Source organism: Trachemys scripta, chromosome 5 (assembly GCF_013100865.1).
Source record: "Trachemys scripta elegans isolate TJP31775 chromosome 5, CAS_Tse_1.0, whole genome shotgun sequence".
Lineage (NCBI taxonomy): Eukaryota > Metazoa > Chordata > Testudines > Emydidae > Trachemys > Trachemys scripta.
Window position 1 is genome coordinate 97,008,234 of NC_048302.1, and position 22,931 is coordinate 97,031,164.

Sequence of the window (22,931 nt, forward strand, 5' to 3'; positions counted from 1 at the left end):
ATGTTCAATCTTTTCTTAATGTCCACATTTCTACAGCTGGTCTATCGCTGAGCCTACATAGTATCTTTTTCCTACAGGCCCAGGAGATCCAATACCTCCTGTCTAATCCAGCCAGGAGTGCATCTAGTGCGTGGAGCTTGCATGGTCAATTGGGCAGCTGCACACAACAGGAGAGAGCTACTAGGTGAACTCGTCAAGGTGCGCAATCAGGAAAACGCATTTAAAAATACTCAGGATTTTTAAAAGGCAGAGAGTGACTTCCATCTACATGGAATCTGAATTGATAAAAGCACTGATTTTAACCCATAATGCTCAAAATTATTTAGGGATTGCCTGGTAACTTGAGGGAATGACTCTTTCACTTGCTATCACAGTTGCAATCAATGGAAGTGCTTCAGTTTTCTCAATTTGTATCTACCAGACCCCAGATTTGTTGACCTTTGAAGTGTGCCCAGATTACTATTTTTTAGACAGTTGGGAACCAAAAGTGGGTGGGTGTATAGAATATGAAATTATTGTTGCTGCTTTTGTTGGGTGGCTGACTTCAATTGATCAGAGTAGTATCATGGAATTTTTTTGATAATGATGATTTTATGTCATACAAAAAAGTTACATGATGTTTTTCAAAACAGAGATCAAACCCATTCCCCTTTCTCTATTGGATATGTATACCTGATATTAATTTTCAGTGTCAAATGAATATCAATATATAAAAGGGGTGCACAATTCCTGTCTTCTGTAGGTGGAGCTTATTGCAAATACCAGGGATTCCGTGCATCCCTCCATTCCCACCACACTGTCATGTGCCATGCTCCTACGTCCCTCTCTTTCAGGGACTTTCTCAACTTCTCCCAATTTTCCCCTGGCACAGGTTCTTTGCTCCTTCCCTCCTTCCATATCAGGATCCCCCATTCTCTTCCCCATGCCAGGGGCTCTGGGTCCACCTGCATTCCTTTTCCCCATCCCCCAATGGCAGGGGCTTCATGCATTCTCTCCAACCTTCCCCCATGCCAGGGTCCACCAATCTCACCACCATCACCAGGTGTTCTATGCACCCCCATGCCCTCCATACTAGGATTCCCCAATTACCCTGCCAGGAGTTGTGTGTGTCCCACCCCCATTCTCCACATCATGCGAGGGGCTCTAGTCCTCTATCTTTCCCCCTCTCTCCCACAGCAGAGTCCCCCCATTCACCACACCAAACAATGGGCTCTGTTTTCCCCCATTCCCTTCCCCCACAGCAGAATCCCCTGTTCTCCCCACCCTGTCAGGAACTCTGTGCGAGACTCTTCTTCCACCCCCACAAAGTACCTTTCTTCCCCCCAGATTGAAAGGGAGGGCTGAACATATTATGCCCTCTCTCCCTCACCTGGATCAGATTTTTAGGAGGTAGGAATGACAGAAGCCATCTCTCTCCTCTTCTCTCCCTCTGGCTACCCCTGCTGTCGGAGTATCCTACCCCTGGCTCCCAGGAGGGAGAGCAACTATTTCTCTTCTGTCATTCATGGTGTCAATAAGTTAAACTGTATTGGAGAGATGAGCAAGGACACTGTTGTGCTGCGAGGTGTTAATGGATGCCTTTGACAGATGAATCACCATTTGCCTCTTTAGAGGTTATGATTGTCCCCAAAATCATTAGAAATCTGACCAATGATGCTTAAAACTTTCCTTGAAATTTTGGAATTGATTGGATGTGACAGTAAAAGTTACCACATTACATAAACAAATACCAGTGAGGTCAGCCAACAATGCATTGTTTTCCAGATGATCTTGTTAAATTCTGCTGAAATTATTGTTTAAATATTAACTTAAAATATAACTTACAAGAATTTTGCAGTTTGAATTTTAAACCATGGTTCTACTCTAAGAAATAGAAAGAAAAAACGGCTTATTTTTACTTATCCCTTCTCTCCATGTTGTGTATTTGTGCTCAGTGTTCATGAAGGATGACAGATGAGACAGGACAGGACAAGAAGTGGTGAATACATTAACACCTAAGCTCATGTTCAGATACTTCCTGTCTGTATTCAAAGTCATACCTACTTACATGTCAGCAAAAAGGTTTACAGCTACAGTTAGCGTGGCAAAGCCAACACAACTAAGAGACTGAGCTGGATTCTCTCTTTTGTTCATATCAACAAAATAATTTCTTTAAATTCAAATCGCTCCTGTGCAAATCAAGTAAAGACAATGGCAGACTTGCCAACTCTAGTGCTTTTCAGTCCTTTCTACTGTCTTACTGGGAACTCCCGCCAATTTACTGCTTTTTCTGGCGCAAGGTTGTGGACTCAATCATACAGAGATAAGAGAATAAATTGTGTTGTATTATGAAATAACAAAAGCACAAATGTTTTTTCCATTTTCTTGAAAAATTTCCCTCATAATTGAAATTATACAAATTTGGATTTCCCACATAATTTCTCCAGAGATAATAATAAAACATATGTTCTAACAGTTTGTGCCTAAATTAAATGAAATTATAATCCACATTTTTTTGTAATAGGATGTTATGTATGCATTTAGATTAGATAAACGTCACCAGGATCTTCAATGTAAATTAACAGGATTGCACAGGAGCAGCTAATGGCCTACATTTAGTTTGCAGAACCTTTATTACGGAGAAAACACAAAGAAAATAATCCACATTAATTCTCAGAGCCCAGTTGAGTTTGTAGTATTCGAAGTTAAGGGGAAAAGTCTTTTTTTCTTAAACTTTGAAACTGAGCATATTTGACCTGAGAGAGAGAGACAGACAGAAGGACACGCACAGGCACAGAGGATACTATAATGCCATTTGTATAGTCATTTCGCAGCTTTGGTTTACACTTAAAAAGTTAGGTCGGCATAGCTATGATAAAACATGCACCCCTGACCAACACGGCTATGACGACCTAATCCCAGTGGAGATGCAGCTATGTCAACAGAAGACTGCTTCCATCAAGGTAGCAAATTTTGCTCAGGAATGTCATGTTCATATGCCAATGGAAAAACCCTTCTGTGCGTGTAGGCTGCATCTATGCTACGGGATTATGCCAGAGTAGTTATGCTAGTATAATCTCTGTAGTGTAGACATATCCTCAGAGGCCCTGATCCTGCAAAACTTATTCACATGTACTTAACTGAGGGCATGGCTACACTTGCAGATGTAGAGCGTTGTGAGTTAAACAAGCTCTCGGAGACCGCAGCAGGGAAAGCACTGCAGCATGTTCACACTGTCAGCTGCAAGAGGAGCGGTGCATTATGGGCAGCTATCCCACAGAGCACCTCTTCCCATTCTGGCGCTGTGGCTTGTGGGAAGGGGGCATGGGGTGCGTGTCATTCTGGGTCTTGTCCCAATGCCCCGTGATGCATCGCTTCGCATCCCAGCAATCCCTGTGCTTCCATCTACATTTGGTGCCATCTTTAAACATTTTTTGTACTGCGCATTCTGTCTTCCCTTTCGATCTGCGGGAATGGATCCCGAACTGCTGAAGAATATGCTGATGGGTCTTGCAAGTACGTCACGAATTGCAGACAAGTTATTCCTTAAGCTACAAACTGACAGTGAGGAGTCCGACAATGATATCGACTCGCATAACGCACATGACACGAGATTGCTTGTGGCATTCACGGACATGCTCACCACCGTGGAACCCCGCTTTGGGGCTCAGGAAACAAGCACTGAGTCGTGGATTACATCGTCATGAAAGTCTGGGATGACGAGCAGTGGTTGCAGAACTTTCGGATGAGAAAAGCCACTTTCATAGGACTGTGTAGCTCACCCCCACCCTGCGCTGCAAGGATGACCTCCTGAGGTCCCTTACAACCATGATATTCTATGATTCTATGACACGAGATTGAGAGCTGCCCTACCAGTGGAGAAGCCGGTGGCTATTGCAGTCTGGAAGCTGGCAACTCCAGACAGCTACCGATCAGTCGTTAACCACTTTGGAGTGGGAAAGTCGATCCATTGGAATCATGTTGATGCAAGTTTGCAGAGCTATTAATCGCATCCTGCTCAGAACAGTGACTCTGGGTAACATGCATGACATTGTGGCTGGCTTTGCCTAACTGCGAAGGTGTGATAGATGGGATGCATATTCCAATTCTGGCACCAGCCCACCTAGCCTCTGAGTACATAAATCGGAAGGGATATTTCTCTATGGTTCTCCAGGCGCTTGTGGATCACCGTAGGCGTTTCATTGACATTAACACAGGCTGGTCCGAAAAGGTACATAACGCACGCATCTTTTGGAACACAGGCCTGTTCAGGAAGCTGCAAGCTGGGACTTTCTTCCCAGATCAGAAGATCACCGTAGGGGAAGTTGAAATGCTCATTGTGATCCTTGGAGACCCCGGTTACCCTTTAATGCTGTGGCTCACAAAACCCTATACAGGGAGCCGTGACAGCAGCAAGGACAGCAGCAAGTGGTTCAACAACAGGCTGAGTCGGTGCAGAATGACTGTGGAGTGTGCCTTTGGCCGTTTAAAGGCCCGCTGATGATCTCTGTATGGGAAGCTGGACTTGGCCAAAAACAGCATCCCCACGGTTATAGCCACGTGCTGTACCCTCCATAACATTTGTGAAGGGAAGGGTGAAAGATTCATTCAGGCATGGACCTCAGAGGTTTAACACCTGGATGCTGAATTTGAACAGCAAGAGAGCAGGGCTATTAAAGGGGCCCAGCGCGGGGATGCAAGGCTTAGGGATGCCTTGAGGGAGCAATTTGAGGCTGAAAGCCACCAGTAATGTTTGGTGCCCCGCACAGGAGTGAAGTGCAGTGGTTCCAATGCTAGTAGGAATCTGTGTTTGCTATGTATGATGCACTGACTTGCAGTGCGTGTTGCTTTCCTAGGCTACGGTATCTTTTACTTAATGCAATAATAAAGAATGTTTTCAAAGCCAAAAAATTCATTTATTGAAAAGAAACACAACTGCTTGGGAAACAGAAAGGGCATGACACATCTGTGCTGTGTGGGATGAGGAAGGGGGTGGGGAGGGGAACGGGACAATCACAGATTTGCGTATGTCTTGTTACCATACTCAGCCTTTCTGTCTGGAGTGCCATGCAATGAGTGCTGCACTTCAGGCTGGCTAAAATGCATGGTGATGGGGATTGAGTGCAGTGGGTAAAGGTTGTAGTTTGCAGGGCTGGGTGGTAAAGCTACAGGTGTTGGAGGCAGCTGGTGGCAATAAGAACCCGGATGTTGGGGAAAGTGGGTTGGCAGTGACATGGGGGCACAAGGGAAAGAGTTTGGGGACAAGGTCAGTGGGGAGAGGCGGGCACAGAAGTGCTCCGCCTGCATTGCTATGAGCGCCTGTATCGAGTCCGCTTGGTGCTCCATGATGCTTAGCAGCCGCTCCATGCTTTGGTGCTGGTGATCTGCATTCTGTTGGCGGACCCTCCTTTCACTCTCCCGTCACTCCTGCACTTTTTTATTTTTATTAAGGGACTGCTGCATGACTTCATGCAGTATGTCCTATTTGCTTCTTCAGATGCTTCCTGATTCTTTGGAGTCTTTCGGCTGTTGATAACAAGGACAGCTGAGATCTCAAGGTTGCATCTGTAAAGCCAAAATGCAACACTTAACAGAGGCCACATTGTTCACACCAGACAGAGCAATGAGTTGGCTGAACTTAAACACAAATACAGTGTACACAATAGCACAAATTGCCCACCCCAAAGCGAGTGCACAGAACCCACAGGAGCCCCAAAATGGTAAGTAAGCAGAGGGGCAAGGGGGACTGATTGTTTCACGGCTGTACTTTCCTCTGGAGTTGTGTGCTTTGGGGAGAGCCAACAGCTGCAGGGGGCACCTATACTGAACACTGTCCCCACATTTTCCACAGGATGAGTTCGTCCTGGAAGATATCTCACTGCTGAGGGTGACCTGGAAAGCAAGGGAGGGTCTTTTACTACAATGTGGCTTCTGCCCTGGCCCATATGCAGCTTGCCTGTGTGCAGCAATGGTCCCCCCGCCCATCACGGCACAGTGGCACAGACATGTTAGCCTTACTGGGAAAAGGAGCACAGCAGCTCTGCCAAGGAACCTGAGCAAGCAGATTGCCCAGCTTCTGCATGAGACCTTTGAAGAGATCACTAAGGCCAATTACCATGACGTGAGAGAGCACATCAACGCCCTATTCCGCATCTAGGCATGCATGCAGCCCTAACCCTCCTTGCCCCAAGAGTCCACACCGAACAACTTCCTTCCCAAAATAAAAGCCGCTTACCGGGCACCTCCTCTGCTGTTTGTTATTCCCCAAGCACCGTCCACTGTGACTGGCTACCTTCCTCCTGGCTTGAAAACAGCTCCTGGCTGCATGCATCTAGGGATGCCGGGCTGTCCCTCTTCTCCTCACCAGCCTTGCTCCTGCTTTCCTCCTCCTGCCTTGTTGAACTGGGCTCTGAAGTGTCCATGGTGGTCTTCAGAATGGAGGTGGGGTCTCCTCCAAGTATTGCATCCAGCTCTTTGTAGAAACGGCAGGTCACAGGGACAGCACCGGAGCGGTGGTTTGCCTCGCGGGCTTTGTGGTAGGCATTCTGCAGCTCCTTCTCTTTAACCCTGCACTGCAGTGCGTCCCGGTCATGGCACCTTTCCATCATGTCCCTTGATATCTGCCCAAAGGTTTCGTAATTCCTACAGCTGGAGCGCAGCTGGGACTGGACAGCTTCCTCCCCCCAAACGCTGATGAGGTCCAGCACCTCGCCACTGCTCCATACTGGGGATCGCCTGGCGCATGGAGGCATGGTCATCTGGAAAGATTCGCTGAGAGCACTCCACTCCTTGCTGAGCAAACAGGAAGGGGAATTTCAAAATTCCCAGAGAATTTAAAGGGCGGATCTGGCGGTTGGTCACCTGAGGGCAGGGCAGTAGAGTTCAAAGTGATGACCAGAGTGGCTAGAACAGGCATCGTGGGACACTTCTGGAGGCCAATCAGAGCGCAGTAATAGACCAGGGTGTCCACACTGGAGATGCAGCAAGCATTATGCTTCTCGTGGAGGTGAATTACCAGGAGCGCTCCAGCCACAGAGTCCAGGCGCTCTATGTGCCTTGCCAGTATGGATGCGTCATGAGTTAGGGCACCCAGGGCTGCTTTAATGCGCTCTAACTCGCAAGTGTAGCCAAGCCCTTCATGAGTCTACTCGCAGTGCTTAGTTAAGCATGTGTGTAAGTCTTTGTAAGATTGGGGCTTTTAACTTGCAGACCAAAGAATCTATGCCTAAACACGTCTTTTCATAGAAAAGTCAAAAAGGTATAATTTTCTACTTTATAGAAAATCATAAAAAAAAACTTATAATTTGCCCAAGGGCACATTGTCCTCACTTTGTTAACATAATACTGCTGAAATTAATGGGAGTTTTATATTCTTACTGTGGAGACACCCTAGAACAGCGTTTCTCAAATGCGGCCACTGTGGCTACATGCGGTCACCAGGGGCTTTTCTTGCTGTGATGGGGGGGAGGGCAAAGTAGAGCCCCACTCCCCCTCTCTGTTGCTCCTGGATGCTGGGGCCAGCAGCAGGGATTGGACCCCCTCCCGCCCTCTGGAGACACCTGGGGCACAACACCGTAGGAGTAGGCAGCCAGTGAGTTCCCCACCTTCCCAGGAGTGGTAAGACTCAGACTTTGGGCTTCAGCCCTGTGGTGGCGGGGCAGCAGGCTCTGTTCATTGGGCTTCGGGCTCCAGCCCCGGGCTCTGGCTGCACAGTGGCAGGTCCCAGACTCTGGCCACATGGCTTCGGGCTCCATCCCTGGACCCCATCCTCCAGCCGTGGAGCTTCGGGCTCTGGCTGCAGGGCTTCAGGCTCCAGCCCTCCACCCCCCATCCGCCCTGGCCCCTGCTGCCTCCCCCATTCTTCCATCCAGGGTTTAATTTGTCCCCAGGCTTGCCAGGGCTGAGTAAATCTGCTGTGAAAAGTGATACTTGTCTGTTTGTTAATATCACAACAGACTTACTAGCTAGCAATAAATAAATTACAATGATTTGGACGTGTATATGGGCATATTTATTTGGTTTTCCTAAAGCTAATCAAGTATTTTAGGAAAAAAGTGTGAGAGCGGCCACCAGCAAGAGTTGGTGGCCGCACTCTGAGCCACCAAAAAATTTGTCCTAAGAACCCCTGTGCTGGAACTTGACAGGCTCCAAATCAACTGATAATAGAATACTGATTTTCTTGAAAGCATGAGGCTCTGAGCCTGTAAACACTTAAGGGCATGTGTAACTTTAGTCACATGAGTAGTCCTATAAACTTCAATAGGACTACTCAAATGAGCAAGGTTCTGCAAACATTTAAATATGTGCATGACTGGGAGCTTAATTTACCAAATTCTGCATTCTGAACAATTTAAATTGGCGCTAATAGTTAAACTTGCACTAGAGGACAAGATAGATAACTGAAAGAATTCAGCAAGACAGTTTTAATAAATTACTTCCCACAAAAAGGTCTCAAGAATAATCTATCAGAATGAAGGGGGGGAAAAAAAAGATATTGGCTTTTTTTTTTTTTTAAACTATTAAAAAGGAATTCAGGGCACTCACATTCTTAAGACAATATATATATGGCCTGCTTCATTTGTCCAAGGGTACGTCTACACTTACCGGAGGGTCCGGCGGCAGGCAATAGATGTTCTGGGATCGATTTATCGCGTCTGGTTTAGACGCGATAAATTGATCCCGGATCGATCCCGGAAGTGCTCGCCGTCGACGCCGGTACTCCAGCTCGGCGAGAGGAGTACGCGGCATCGATGGGGGAGCCTCCCTGCCGCGTCTGGACCCGCGGTAAGTTCGGACTAAGGTACTTCGAATTCAGCTACGTTATTAACGTAGCTGAATTTGCGTACCTTAGTCCGAAGTGGGGGGTTAGTGGGGACCAGGCCCAAGTGTTGAAGAGTGATAATCCAATATAATTAGTTACAATGTAGACACAATATTTATGCTAAAGGAGATCATAAGGTCAGCAGATGCTATTTAACCTCAACTAGTCAATCTAAAGAAATACAGCTAGAATATGAGCAGAGGCAGGAGAGAGATTTTATTTATGCTAGACTTTTGTAGATAGTAATCTATTTGAATTTTGTATATGCATTTTCATAAAGATGTGAAGTACCCACAGTGCTAGAGAGGATTTAATACATCTAAATAAATACACACACACACACACACACAAAAGGTAATTCTAAATAAGTCTCTATTATTTGGTATTTATTATCTTAGATTAATTTTCTATTAGGAAATTAGTGCTTAAAATTAAACCTCCAAATGAATATATAACAACATCTACTGAAGCATTTTCAAGATCTGAAAACCAGCACTCTTCTATTCAGGTGTTTTTCCTGTTGTTGCTGCTACTACCCTTTGGCTTTACACAATTATATTATCATCCAACACCAATGCAACATCAAATACTATATTTTCAATCTGATTATTCTGTCAAATCCATTATACAATTATCTGTTTATCCTGAACAGCTCTTTTGTCCTTCAAGTCAAGGCCTGTGAGACAAAAGACTCAGCTGATCAATAGAAGATTTTAATATTCGATTTGTCAACTAAATGAAAATATCAAAATATAATTAAAGTCCTTATTTTAGTCCTTATTTTAACTGCTGTAATTAGTTTCTCCTAATTCCAAAGATTGCTATGTACTGTATAATATTGTAATTCAAACTTTAGAACATAATTAAACTTTAAAAAATTGATACAAGATTGCAAATACTGGCAGTTGAAAATATTTCTAAAAAACACTAGTCATCTATGCTGAGGCATAGATGAGTGCCTCAGCATACTTAAGATGTTTGTAACTGATCAAATGCACACTCTGGAATGTTACCGGGCTTGCAAAACTATTTTTGTAGACATTTAAAAATATAAAATCAGATTAAAATATTAACCCAAAGAAAGTAGTTACATACAGACAAAAAACCTACTTGTGTCTGAAGGCAAGTGATTACGGTAAAAGAAAAAAAGCCCTCTCTGTCCTCCTTTCTTTGCTTCCTTTTTGCTACACCCAGAGGATAATGGCAACAGCCTGAGAGGGACTTCAAAAAGAGAAGGAGCTTTGTTTAGAGCAGAGACAGCATTCAGATTTATGGCACCATGAAGGGACCTTTGTCGAGCAGCAATTGGACCTTGCTCAGCTCTCCATCTTATTCATATAAGAAAAATAAATCCTATAACATGTCTCAGGACATGGCTACAAATTTAAACAGAGACATAACATTTCTCCCTCTGAAGATGCAAGAGAGGAAAGGGTACTTTCTTAAAATCAAACGTGCCACTGCTATCCAAACCAACTCATGAGTAAAAGCTTAAGAAAAGAAAGGATAGACTACAGCTCTGACAAACCAGTAGTGGGAGGGAAGGAGAAAGCATATTTCAGAGTTAAGGGATCTCTAATGAGAGAAAGTCAGGCTACTAGTCCCATATGTTTAAATCTAGTGTTTCAGCTAACTTTAGCGGCTTCTGGAGAGAAAAGCAATGGCAGCCAGGGTCTAAGGCATATAAGGCTATCTGGATTTAAGTTCATCTATACATCACAGTGGATTCTAAGTACAAGCATCTTGACCTGCACCTAGAAATAAACAGGAATATAGTCAGGGGTGAAAGTAGGCCGGTACGGTGTACCAGTAAGAAGTGGCCGCCAGTACCGGCCTGCATGCAGCTGACGTTAAAGCCCAGCCCTCCTCCCCCTCCCCCCCGCCTCCCTCCCCTATCAGCGGCTGGAGCTCCAAGCCTTTTAAATCGCCAACGGAGCCTCAGGCAGCACGGACCAGACAGCCGTCCCGTCCACCCGAGGCCCCACCCCTCCCGTCTTGTGTTACTTTCACCCCTGAATATAGTGCATGTTCCCTGCAGCCAAAACCCCTTAAGAGGTAAGCAGGCATATTCTCCATGAGCTCTAGCTTTCAAGTGATCTTCAGCTATAGCCCAACATGGGTTGCGCTGCAATACACCAATCTAGAAATCGAAAAAGCACGGATATTTCTGTGATGAGGTCTGCCTCTGAAAAGTTTCACACATTTCTAGACAGGCACAGATTTAAAAAAAAAAAAAAAAAAAAAAAAAGCCCCAGCAAGTGCCACCTACTGACAAATTCTCAGAGTAGACAAATGTCCAAGAACACCACCAAATTGCAAACCTCTTGAAGAAGAATGAAAAAAATACCCTTATAATAAGGGTGGAAGCAACCACTCCTGCACTCCCTTTAAATTCCTTCCCCCAACATCTGACTTGCTGAGACTGAGGCTATATCTGCACTACAGCAGCAGCACTGCAGCTACACTGCTGTAGCATAGACATTTGCTACAGCAATAGATGGGTTTTTTTCTGTTGCTCTAGTAAATCAACTCTCTCGAGAGGCAGTAACTAGGTTAATGGAAGAATTCTTCCGACAACCTAGGGGTGCCTATACCAGGGCTTAGGTTGGCTTAACTTAGGGGCCTGAATGCTTGTGTATGAGGAAGTCTTTGAGTTGGCATCTTAAATACCTTCATGCTGTTTCACATCTGATACTCCTGGATGAAACACAGGAGCCTTGTCTTATAACAGGCTTATTTAAAGAGATACAAGCGACAAAAGTAAGATCTTGGAAGAGTGTTATGATTTTCATAATGTAATAAAAATACTGTAATGATACATAATAGTGTGTAATAAGAAGGTCATAAAAACAAATTTTATATTTCCAAGATCACTGCTTTTATAATTATGCTCAGGTAAAGGAGAAAATCCCTGGAAATATTCATTTTTAGAAGGGGGTTCGCGAGACTGGACATTTTAGTGAAAAGGGTTCACAGGTTGTTAAAGTTTGGGAACCACTGCATTACATAGATATAAAGGTGATATTGTATCTACATATATCACTCATTCTTTTTCCAACTACAATATACTACTTTGCCAACTCTAAAATAGGTCATAATAAAAAAATAATAAAATAATAAAATAGGTCAACACTATGGATCAATAATAGTAATTTCCAAATTTCTCAATTAAAAAAAAAAAGTTATGTGAGGAGCTTTAGACACATGACTCCACTTATCATAAATAGTACTCATACAGATAAATCCCCACATTGTACTTTGAAAATTCACTCCTCTATGTTAATCATAGAAATGTAGGGCTGGAAGGGTCCTCAAGAGGTCATCTATTTCTAGTCCAGCCTCCATCACTGAGGCAGAATTAAGCATATCTAGATCATCTAGGGTTGCCAACCCTCCAGGAATCGAACCCTCTAATGAAAGATTATGTCATATGATGAAACCTCCAGGAATATTTTCAACCAAAACTGGCAACCCTAAGATCATCCCTGACAGATGTTTGTCTATCCTGTTCTTAAAAAGCTTCCAGTGACTGGGATTCCACAACCTCTCAGGTAACCTGTGCCAGTGCTTAATTTTCCTTATAGGTCAGAAAGTTTTTCCTAATATCCAACATAAATCTCCCCTGCTGAAAACTAGGCCAATTACTTCTTTCCTTATCCTCAGTGGACATGGAGAACTTGATCGCTATCCTCTTTATGACAACTTTTTACCAATCTCAAGACTTATCGTGAACTCCTTCAGTCTTCTCCAAACTAAATATGCCCAATTTTTTTCAACCTTTCCTCATATGTCATGTTTTCTAAACCTCTTATTTTTGTTACTCTCCTGTGGACTCTCCAATTTGTCTATATCTTTCTTAAAGTATGGCACCCAAAACTGAACACAATATTCCATCCAAGGCCTCATGAGTGCCAAATAGAGCAGAACAATTACCTCCTGAGTTGCATATGATACTCCTATTAGTACATTCAAAATATTTGCCTCTCTCAACTGCCTAACATTGTTGACTCATTCCATTTATGATCACTATAACCGCCAGTTCCTTCCAAGCAGCATTACTGCCTAGTCAGTTATTCTCCATTTTGTATTTGTTCATTTGATTTTTCCTTCCTAAGTGCAGTACTTTGTGCTTGTCTTTATTGAATTTTATCTTGTTGATTTCAGACCAACTCTCCATTTTATCATGGGCATTTTGAATTCTAATCCTGTGCTCCAAAGTGTTTGCAACCCCTTTTTATTGCTGCATTTCCAAAATAGCTTTTGGAAAACCAAATACCGTTATTTGTTATTTTTACTTGGATTAAACTATTTCAGATGATAGAAACTCTCCTCTATTCACTAAAGTGATCCCTCTTTTTTACTCTCAGACACTAGAAGTCCAAAACATTTTAAGTATTAGCATATGATTCACCTAGTTCAAGTGTCTATGGAAAAATTAATTTTCACTTACAATACTAGCAAGAAAAATTTAAAGGAAGCTTTGATTCTATGGCCAAGTTGTCTACCACTGGTAGACATCTCAGTCAAAGTGACAAAAAAATAAAAAGAAATTAATTCCTGACACACACCACTTTATCACAGCAATATCGGATCAATCATGTTTTTGAAAAAAATGTGACAAGTTCCTTGGAGAATCCCTCAGAGAAAGTGCTTAAGGATTGAGCTATACTGCTTTTTCACACCAGCTCTCCTGGGGGACATAGAAATCTGCATATCAAAAGTACATGATCTCTCAATCTAATCTAATCCTTCCAGCCATTTTGTCCTCCTTGAGCCAGGAAATATTTTTCCAAAAATTCAAATAAATGGTGCAAATCTGCTGTTTTAGGAAATTTTATGCCTTAAGAATTAATCTTTGAGAAAACTAAACATTTTCCTTTCTCTGTAGACCAATTCCACCTCAGACAAACCATTCTAAATACTATACAAAAAGAAAAGACATTTGAGGGATTTCCCATCTCCCTTCTTATCCTTTATGCCTGTGAACTAAAATAATAAGCATAGCCAGACACAGAGGTCATAATTCCAATACCACCTTAGATAATTATCCTGGAATTCAGTTTTTTTTGTAATTCCTATAAAGTGGATTCTATCCTCCTTCAAGCTATATGTGTGACACAAAACAAAGATCAGAAGATACTGCATGACTCAGTCAAGAAATTGACTCATTCAACCTTTCTACACTGCACACATTTCAAGAATCTAGCCCTCTCTTTCCCATCAGACCTGGCCAACTTTGTTCTCGTGTCCTCTAATTAAACAGAAATATTGGCAATTCACGTCATGTCTTTTGACATAATTATCCTCTTGGAGTGTTCAGATCAAAAAGTGATTTTCCCAACAGGAAAAAGAGGACATTACCTGGACGTTGTCCTATTGAAAGTGTACTTACCATAAAAAGAAACTTCTCTCCACATTTTTCAGTAACTGCACCAGCAGCAATTCATAAGTAACAAAACACAAGCCCAAAACGTTCTTGCTTTTATCTCTAGGTCTTATCCATTTGGGAATTATCTGAATAGTAATTCTCCAATTCCAATTTCTAAAGGTCAAGTTTAGTCCTCTTCCAATATTTTTCTCAAGAAGTATCCTCCCAATATCTGCAGCTCTTATTTATTTTGGCATTATCTATTGAGAAATACAGTACCCCTAAATGTCAAAATTCCTTTTCCTGAAGAATTGGCACCAATTAATTAAATTTTCTGATAGTTCTTTCAAAGTACACAGCAATGCCCTGTTTCACAAGATTCCCAAAAGCATTTTCTCATTACACATGCAGAGTGACAACTGAACAATGGGAGCATACATGAACTTTCAGAGAGGAACTAAGAACAAAAATCAGAATCACAAGCACCAAAATTATTTCATTCCCGGAGAAGCAAGGCCTGTCTACCAAGACAACATACACACAGCTTAAGACAAACCTCAAAGCGGACTGGCTTGGCCTCCAGAAGAAAGTGAGAGCTGAACCAAGATGAAACTATAGGACAAAGGTCTACCATCCAATTTTCTCTATTGTCCCAGATGGTAAGTCTGACAGTCAAGATTAACTACTATTTTCACTTTCTTAAATCTAAGTTTTTCTGTAGTATTTTAAAATGGTTTGCAACTATTTACTAATTTATCTTCCCCTTACCATTCATTACCTGTTTCACACACATACAAATCATAGGGTCGCTCTTTAAAATGCTTCATCTAATTTTTTTTAAAATTATATAATACATTGAGAATATTTATGACGAAGCGAAGAACTAGTTGGATTTTTACTGAAATGCATTTACTGTATTTTCAACTATAGTTCTCTGACCAAATTCAGTCAATTACTTATGCAAAAATGCAACTGAAATTTAAATTAGCTAGTTGAAGGAAATAAACCACTGATTAACTAAACTTAAGTTGCGGATTTATGACAGTGTGGGAAGATCAAATGATAAATACCTGTATCTGCTCAGGAATCTTAATAGATTCTCTTTCTTCTTTTTTTTCTAGAAGAATACTTCCAGGCTTAAAATTCCATGCTTCTTCTTAGTGAAAAGCTTTTTGAGCCTTATCAGGTTTAGACTAATAGAAACAAGAATAAAGATTTAATATACAAAATACATCTAATGATTTAATATTGTAATTATAATCAGATTGCATAGGTTTGTTACTACACTGACATTCAACACCTATGATTTTTGTTGCTGTTTTTAGACATAGTATTTTAGCTTTTAAGTCGAGTCAAAATTTATTTAGATCAAATTAGATGTAAACAATGTAGAAGGCATAATTCAACACAAAGCTATAATACTAGGGAGCTTTATTATATTAAAGTTAATGTAAAATGAGGACTCCAATAATAGCAATGCTAACTTTGCCCATGAACAACAAAATGCTTTCCTGTGAGTTCCCTCCCCCTTCCTTTCACACTGCACACGCACACGTGCACACTCTTGCTTTGACACTCAACCTTGCTGATATCTTTGTGTTCTGTACAGTTTAGATTTTAAGCATCTGTGTACTTGGATCATGTCTTATTGCATCTATGAAGTTATGGACACCTACAGTATTAAATAATATAAGCCAGATACTATTAATAAATATGTTCCTAAACTGTTTTATAGGTAACACTTAATTTCAGGCTTGATAAGGAGAAAACCTAATATTCAAGAACAAGAGGAACGAGAGACTTTGCTTATACTACACAATCTGTATGCTACTAACAAATATAAGAATGATGTGCAGGTTTTTATAATGTGGGGTATTGTCCACTATATAAGAACAATTAACAGTTTAAACTTAAACTAGACTGATTAATGCATATGCTATTTCAATCTTTCAAAAGATAGCAAAGTCAGAATACATCTCATATCTTTTGATTGCTTGCCACTGCAAGAACTCATACATAATGCTTTTCTCATCTACTTTCTGAATACTGTATTATTGATGATCCCATGCATCTATATCCTCTCTTCCCATAAAAGTTGATCAAAATGCCAGCAAATATTGAGAATTTAATGGCAATGCCACTAACTTTCTACATACATAATGTACAATCAAGTTTCATAGCATTATGAATTTTAAAGTATTTCTTATTTCAATGTTGTTCACATTTTAAATGTTACACCTGTGTATATCTAACATGCCTATACATTTGTTTACAGTATTGCCACCCTGTGCCAAATGGGACAACCTCCTGCAACTTCATATTGAATCACAACATCAGGTCTCCTATACTTGCATTGTGCTGTAGTATTGTGGAGAGGGTGGGGAGAGAAAGGAGAGATGGGGATGGATGGCACATTGGAAAGGAAAAGGGAAAACTTTCAAGGACAATCTCAAAAAGGCTTTAATTGTAAGGTAGCTCTCTCCTTACTTATACTGTTTTAAAGATTAGCTGTAATTGCACAGTAGCCTAGTGGGCTGCCAAGAGACAGTTCACCTTTAGTTTTTTGAAAGTGGTGGGAGGGGAGTAGGGTATGGAGGGAAGTCATGGAAAGCAATAGTCAAAATCCTTCTGTTTTCTCCTACCCTTCATTGCTCTCTTCCCGCTTTCTCTTGAAGGACTCTCTTCCCTCTATACTTTGAGAAGAAGAACCCACGATCAAAAGTGAAACAGGTTATGCATAAAGCAGGCAGCAAGAAGATCTTCATGTTGGATTTTAATATTTAACAAGGCTCCAGGTTCAGAATTATTTACACATGAGAATGTTACTGTCAATACTAGATCATGAGCATGAAGGGCGTGCATAACCACAGAAGGATTATATTAGACCACACACATGGAAAACCCTATGTAGAACAGATTGGCCAAAAAATTGATTCTCTTTGTTCTATGAATCTTGGCAGTGAACCTATAAAATACGCATTTGTAAATCTATTAATTTAGGTTTTCATGTGCAAGCTTTGGCAACATTTAAAGGTCAGAGCCATGACTATTCCCTTCATCTGTTTTGTTCTATGATTGTAAGTATTTTTGCCACACTCCAAACCCAATTTTCTGAAGGAAAAATGGTTCCCTCCAGTTTAAAGTTTGCTTTGTTTATGAGGAGTTGCTAAGTAGGCCTCACTTTTCTTACTAATGAACAGCCAGGATTACAGTTAATTTAAAAAAAATCTTGTATGTTGCATTATTTAAAGACAATGGGAGAAAATACAAGTGTTTGAAAAGCTGCTCACACAACCAAAAATTTGAACTTTACAATTTGAAGTTTTTAGGTTTGGTAAACCTCTGTCTGGATTTCTTTTCCCCTGGAGCTTACCCCCCGCCCAACCATCTCCAACTGCAATCTCCTAGTGCTACTAACGCTCATTCCCAGTCACTCTTAGTTTAGTCAATGTTATCTTTTTCTGGTACTAGTGTGATGAGCTGATGATTTTTCTGGTGATGCTGTCATGAGCTGACAGGTGAAATTCTCCAACACATATCCTGTTTGACAGGAGCAGTGAGCCTCAAAGACTTCTTGAGGAGAAAATATCCACATGGAATAAGAAGAGTACAATACTATGAACTGTAGTAACTACATGTAAAGACTTCAAAATCTGGGAAGAGGTAACATATTCCACTTTCTATACAATATTTCCAAGTTGGACGGCTCTTTTATTATAGATTCTGTATTCTAAGATAGCCATTCACAGTCTTTGTTTAATCCTGATCTGATGGTGTCAAATTTGCAAATGAACTGGAGCTCAGCAGTTTCTCTTTGGAGTCTGGTCCTGAAGTTTTTTTGCTGTAAGATGGCTACCTTGACATCTGCTATTGTGTGGCCAGGGAGGTTGAAGTGTTCTCCTACAGGTTTTTGTATATTGCCATTCCTGATATCTGACTTGTGTCCATTTATCCTCTTGCGTAGTGACTGTCCCGTTTGGCCAATGTACATAGCAGAGGGGCATTGCTGGCATATGATAGCATATATAACATTGGTGGACGTGCAGGTGAATGAGCTGGTGATGTTGTAGCTGATCTGGTTAGGTCCTGTGATGGTGTTGCTGGTGTAGATAACACTGAACAGCGCACTGATACACAGATACCCTCCCACCAACAACACAGGAAGAAGAACTCCACATGGACTCCTCCTGAGGGTCGAAATGGCAGTCTGTGAAAGACTGTGAATGGCTATCCAACTACAGAAGCAGTTTCTCCTCCCTTGGTGTTCACACCTCAACTGCTAGCAGAGCACCTCACCCTCCCTGATTGAACTAACCTTGTTATCTCCATACTGATTTATACCTGCCTCTGGAGATTTCCATTACTTGCATCTGAAGAAGTGAGGTTCTTACCCACGAAAGCTTATGCTCCCAATACTTCTGTTAGTCTTAAAGGTGCCACAGGACCCTCTGTTGCTTTTTACAGATTCAGACTAACACGGCTACCCCTCTGATAGGAAGAATGGTAAGAGAGCATTACGGCTCTGTAGTGAGGTGGAGTGGCCTCCCTCAGACTTGAGAGCAAGGGACCACTACCCTCCCCCTGGTGGGCGGAGCCAGATCCGCTCTACCTCCTTGCCAGAAATACCAAAGCAGGAGAAGAAGTATAAAGGGAAAAGTGTGAATTGGGAGTGCTTTGTTCCAGGTGGGCCTTAAGTGGGCCTGACTGGTATATAAGGGCAGTCAGCAGCGAACCAGCTAAGCGGCGAACAGCAGAGGCTAACAGAGGGAGTTTGCCTGGGGAGAGCACACTGAGGCTTCCATCTGCAGGTTCCTCTGAGTAGTTCTTGCAACAGTTGAGGAAGCTCTTAAGAGGACGGTGATATGGAAGGTGAGCGATCAGCTGTCGTAATCTGCACAGGTTGTGCCATGTTTGTCTTTCTTCCACAGGACAGAAGCGACTTTGTCTGTACAAAGTGCAAGCTGGTCTCCATATTGGAAGAGAAGGTTCGAGGGCTGGAGAAACAAGTATTGACTCTGCGTTGCATAAGGGAAAATGAAGATTTCCTGGACAGACATCAGGAGATGCTTCTACAGCCACAATGTTCTGAAGATTCAGAGCAGGCGCAGCAGGGACAGAAGGATTGTGAAGAGGTTTGGCAGCATGTGACCTCCAGAAGGAGAAAGAGGAGCGTCCATGCACCAATGGAGATACAGGTGAGCAATCGTTTCCATGTTCTCTCTACAGGTCCTAATGAGGAGAGTGGACTATATGACCCATCTGAGGGAAGGGAGCAGAAGGAGACTCCACTGATTGGAAGGCAAAAGATGCATTGTCCTAGGGATGGGGGTTCCACGACCACCACTCCCAAGAGGAGGAGGAGGAGGAGGGTGGTGGTGGTCGGGGACTCCCTCCTCAGGGGGACTGAGTCATCTATCTGCCGCCCTGACCGGGAGAACCGAGAGGTCTGCTGCTTGCCAGGAGCTAGGATACACGATGTGACAGAGAGACTGCTGAGACTCATCAAGCCCTCGGATCGCTACCCCTTCCTGCTTCTCCACGTGGGCACCAATGATACTGCCAAGAATGACCTTGAGTGGATCACTGCAGACTATGTGGCTCTGGGAAGAAGGATAAAGGAGTTTGAGGCGCAAGTGGTGTTCTCGTCCATCCTCCCTGTTTAAGGAAAAGGCTCGGGTAGAGACCGTCGAATCGTGGAAGTCAACGAATGGCTACGCAGGTGGTGTCGGAGAGAAGGCTTTGGATTCTTCGACCATGGGTAAGTGTTCCAAGAAGGAGGAGTGCTAGGCAGAGACGGGCTACACCTAACGAAGAGAGGGAAGAGCATCTTCGCCAGCAGGCTGGCTAACCTAGTGAGGAGGACTTTAAACTAGGTTCACCGGGGGAAGGAGACCAAAGCCCTGAGATAAGTGGGGAAGTGGGATGCTGGGAGGAAGCACAAGCAGAAGAGCGCAAGAGGGGAGGACTCCTGTCTCATGCTGAGAAAGAGGGACGATCAATGAGTTATCTTAAGTGCCTATACACAAATGCAAGAAGCCTGGGAAACAAGCAGGGAGAACTGGAAGTCCTGGCACAGTCAGGGAACTATGATGCGATTGGAATAACAGAGACTTGGTGGGATAACTCACATGACTGGAGTACATGGATGGATATAAACTGTTCAGGAAGGACAGGCAGGGCAGAAAAGGTGGGGGAGTTGCGTTGTATGTAAGAGAGGAGTATGACTGCTCAGAGCTCCGGTATGAAACTGCAGAAAAACCTGAGAGTCTCTGGATAAAGTTGAGAAGTGTGAGCAAAAAGGGTGATGTCGTCGTTGGAGTCTGCTATAGACCACCAGACCAGGGGGATAAGGTGGACGAGGCTTTCTTCTGGCAACTAGCAGAAGTTGCTAGATCGCAGGCCCTGATTCTCATGGGAGACTTTAAATCACCCTGATATCTGCTGGGAGAGCAATACAGCGGTGCACAGACAATCCAGGAAGTTTTTGGAAAGTGTAGGGGACAATTTCCTGGTGCAAGTGCTGGAGGAACCAACTAGGGGCAGAGCTTTTCTTGACCTGCTGTTCACAAACAGGGAAGAATTAGTAGGGGAAGCAAAAGTAGATGGGAACCTGGGAGGCAGTGACCATGAGATGGTAGAGTTCAGGATTCTGACACAAGGAAAAAAGGAGAGCAGCAGAATACGGACCCTAGACTTCAGAAAAGCAGACTTTGACTCCCTCAGGGAACAGATGGGCAGGATCCCCTGGGAGAATAACATGAAGGGCAAAGGGGTCCAGGAGAACTGGCAGTATTTTAAAGAATCCTTATTGCGGTTGCAGGAACAAACCATCCCGATGTGTAGAAAGAATAATAAATATGGAAGGCGACCAGCTTGGCTAAACAGTGAAATCCTTGCTGATCTTAAACGCAAAAAAGAAGCTTACAAGAAGTGGAAGATTGGACAAATGACCAGGGAGGAGTATAAAAATATTGCTCAGGCATGCAGGAGTGAAATCAGGAAGGCCAAATCACACTTGGAGTTGCAGCTAGCAAGAGATGTTAAGAGTAACAAGAAGGGTTTCTTCAGGTATGTTAGCAACAAGAAGAAAGTCAAGGAAAGTGTGGGCCCCTTACTGAATAAGGGAGGCAACCTAGTGACCGACGATGTGGAAAAAGCTAATGTACTCAATGCTTTTTTTGCCTCTGTCTTCACGAACAAGGTCAGCTCGCAGACTGCTGCACTGGGCAGCACAATATGGGGAGAAGGTGACCAGCCCTCTGTGGAGAAAGAAGTGGTTCGGGACTATTTAGAAAAACTGGACAAGCACAAATCCATGGGGCCGGATGTGCTGCATCCGAGGGTGCTAAAGGAGTTGGCGGATGAGATTGCAGAGCCATTAGCCATTATTTTTGAAAACTCATGGCGAACGGGGGAGGTCCCAGATGACTGGAAAAAGGCTAATGTAGTGCCTATCTTTAAAAAAGGGAAGGAGGAGGATCCAGGGAACTACAGGCCAGTCAGCTTCACCTCAGTCCCTGGAAAAATCATGGAGCAGGTCCTCAAGGAATCAATTATGAAACACTTAGAGGAGAGGAAAGTGATCAGGAACAGTCCGCATGGATTCACCAAGGAGAAATCGTGCCTGACTAACCTAATTGCCTTCTATGATGAGATAACTGGCTCTGTGGATGAGGAGAAAGCAATGGATGTGTTATTCCTTGACTTTAGCAAAGCTTTTGATACGGTCTCCCACAGTATTCTTGCCGCCAAGTTAAAGAAGTATGGGCTGGATGAATGGACTGTAAGGTGGACAGAAAGCTGGCTAGATTGTCAGGCTCAACGGGTAGTGATCAATGGCTCCATGTCTAGTTGGCAGCCGGTTTCAAGCGGAGTGCCCCAAGGGTTGGTCCTAGGGCAGGTTTTGTTTAATATCTTTATTAATGATCTGGAGGATGGTGTGGACTGCACTCTCAGCAAGTTTGCAGATGACACTAAACTAGGAGGCGTGGTAAATACACTAGAGGGTAGGGATCGGATACAGAATGACCTAGACAAATTAGAGGATTGTGCCAAAAAAAACCTGAATAGGTTCAACAAAGACAAGTGCAGAGTCCTGCACTTAGGACGGAAGAATCCCAGGCACTGCTACAGACTAGGGACCGAATGGCTAGGTAGCAGTGCTGCAGAAAAGGACCTAGGGGTCACAGTGGACGAGAAGCTGGATACGAGTCAACAGTGTGCTCTTGTTGCCAAGAAGGCTAACGGCATTTTGGGCTGTATAAGTAGAGGCATTGCCAGGAGATCGAGGAACGTGATCGTTCCCCTTTATTCGACATTGGCGAGGCCTCATCTGGAATACTGTGTCCAGTTTTGGGCCCCACACTACAAGAAAAATGTGGAAAAATTGGAAAGAGTCCAGCGGAGGGCAACAAAAATGATTAGGGGTCTGGAGCACATGACTTATGAGGAGAGGCTGAGGGAACTGGGATTGTTTAGTCTCCAGAAGAGAAGAATGAGGGGGGATTTGATAGCAGCCTTCAACTACCTGAAGGGGGGTTCCAAAGAGGATGGAGCTCGGCTGTTCTCAGTGGTGGCAGATGACAGAACAAGGAGCAATGGTCTCAAGTTGCAGTGGGGGAGGTCCAGGTTGGATATTAGGAAACACTATTTCACTAGGAGGGTGGTGAAGCACTGGAATGCGTTACCTAGGGAGGTGGTGGAGTCTCCTTCCTTGGAGGTTTTTAAGGCCCGGCTTGACAAAGCCCTGGCTGGGATGATTTA

At 43.2% G+C, this 22,931-nt stretch overlaps 1 protein-coding gene and 1 long non-coding RNA gene across 4 annotated transcripts in view; one reads left to right on the plus strand and one right to left on the minus strand.

Moving 5' to 3' along the window:
* The window catches only part of KLHL5 (kelch like family member 5), a 108,557-nt gene that overhangs the window by 79,626 nt on the left and 6,000 nt on the right, over positions 1-22,931 (minus strand). The window contains exons 2-3 of one of the 3 annotated variants that reach the window (XM_034771130.1): positions 16,811-16,856; positions 15,239-15,361 (exon numbers count right to left, since the gene is read on the minus strand). The exons of 1 other annotated variant lie outside the window; for it this stretch is intronic. The gene's annotated coding sequence lies outside the window, so the exon portion shown is untranslated. The remainder of the gene's footprint in view (positions 1-15,238; positions 15,362-16,810; positions 16,857-22,931) is intronic. One more of the 3 variants, XM_034771129.1, reaches the window with a different exon arrangement.
* LOC117877726 lies at positions 84-14,629 on the plus strand. The gene is made up of 2 exons (XR_004645798.1): positions 84-198; positions 14,580-14,629. It is a non-coding gene; the product is annotated as an uncharacterized LOC117877726 (long non-coding RNA).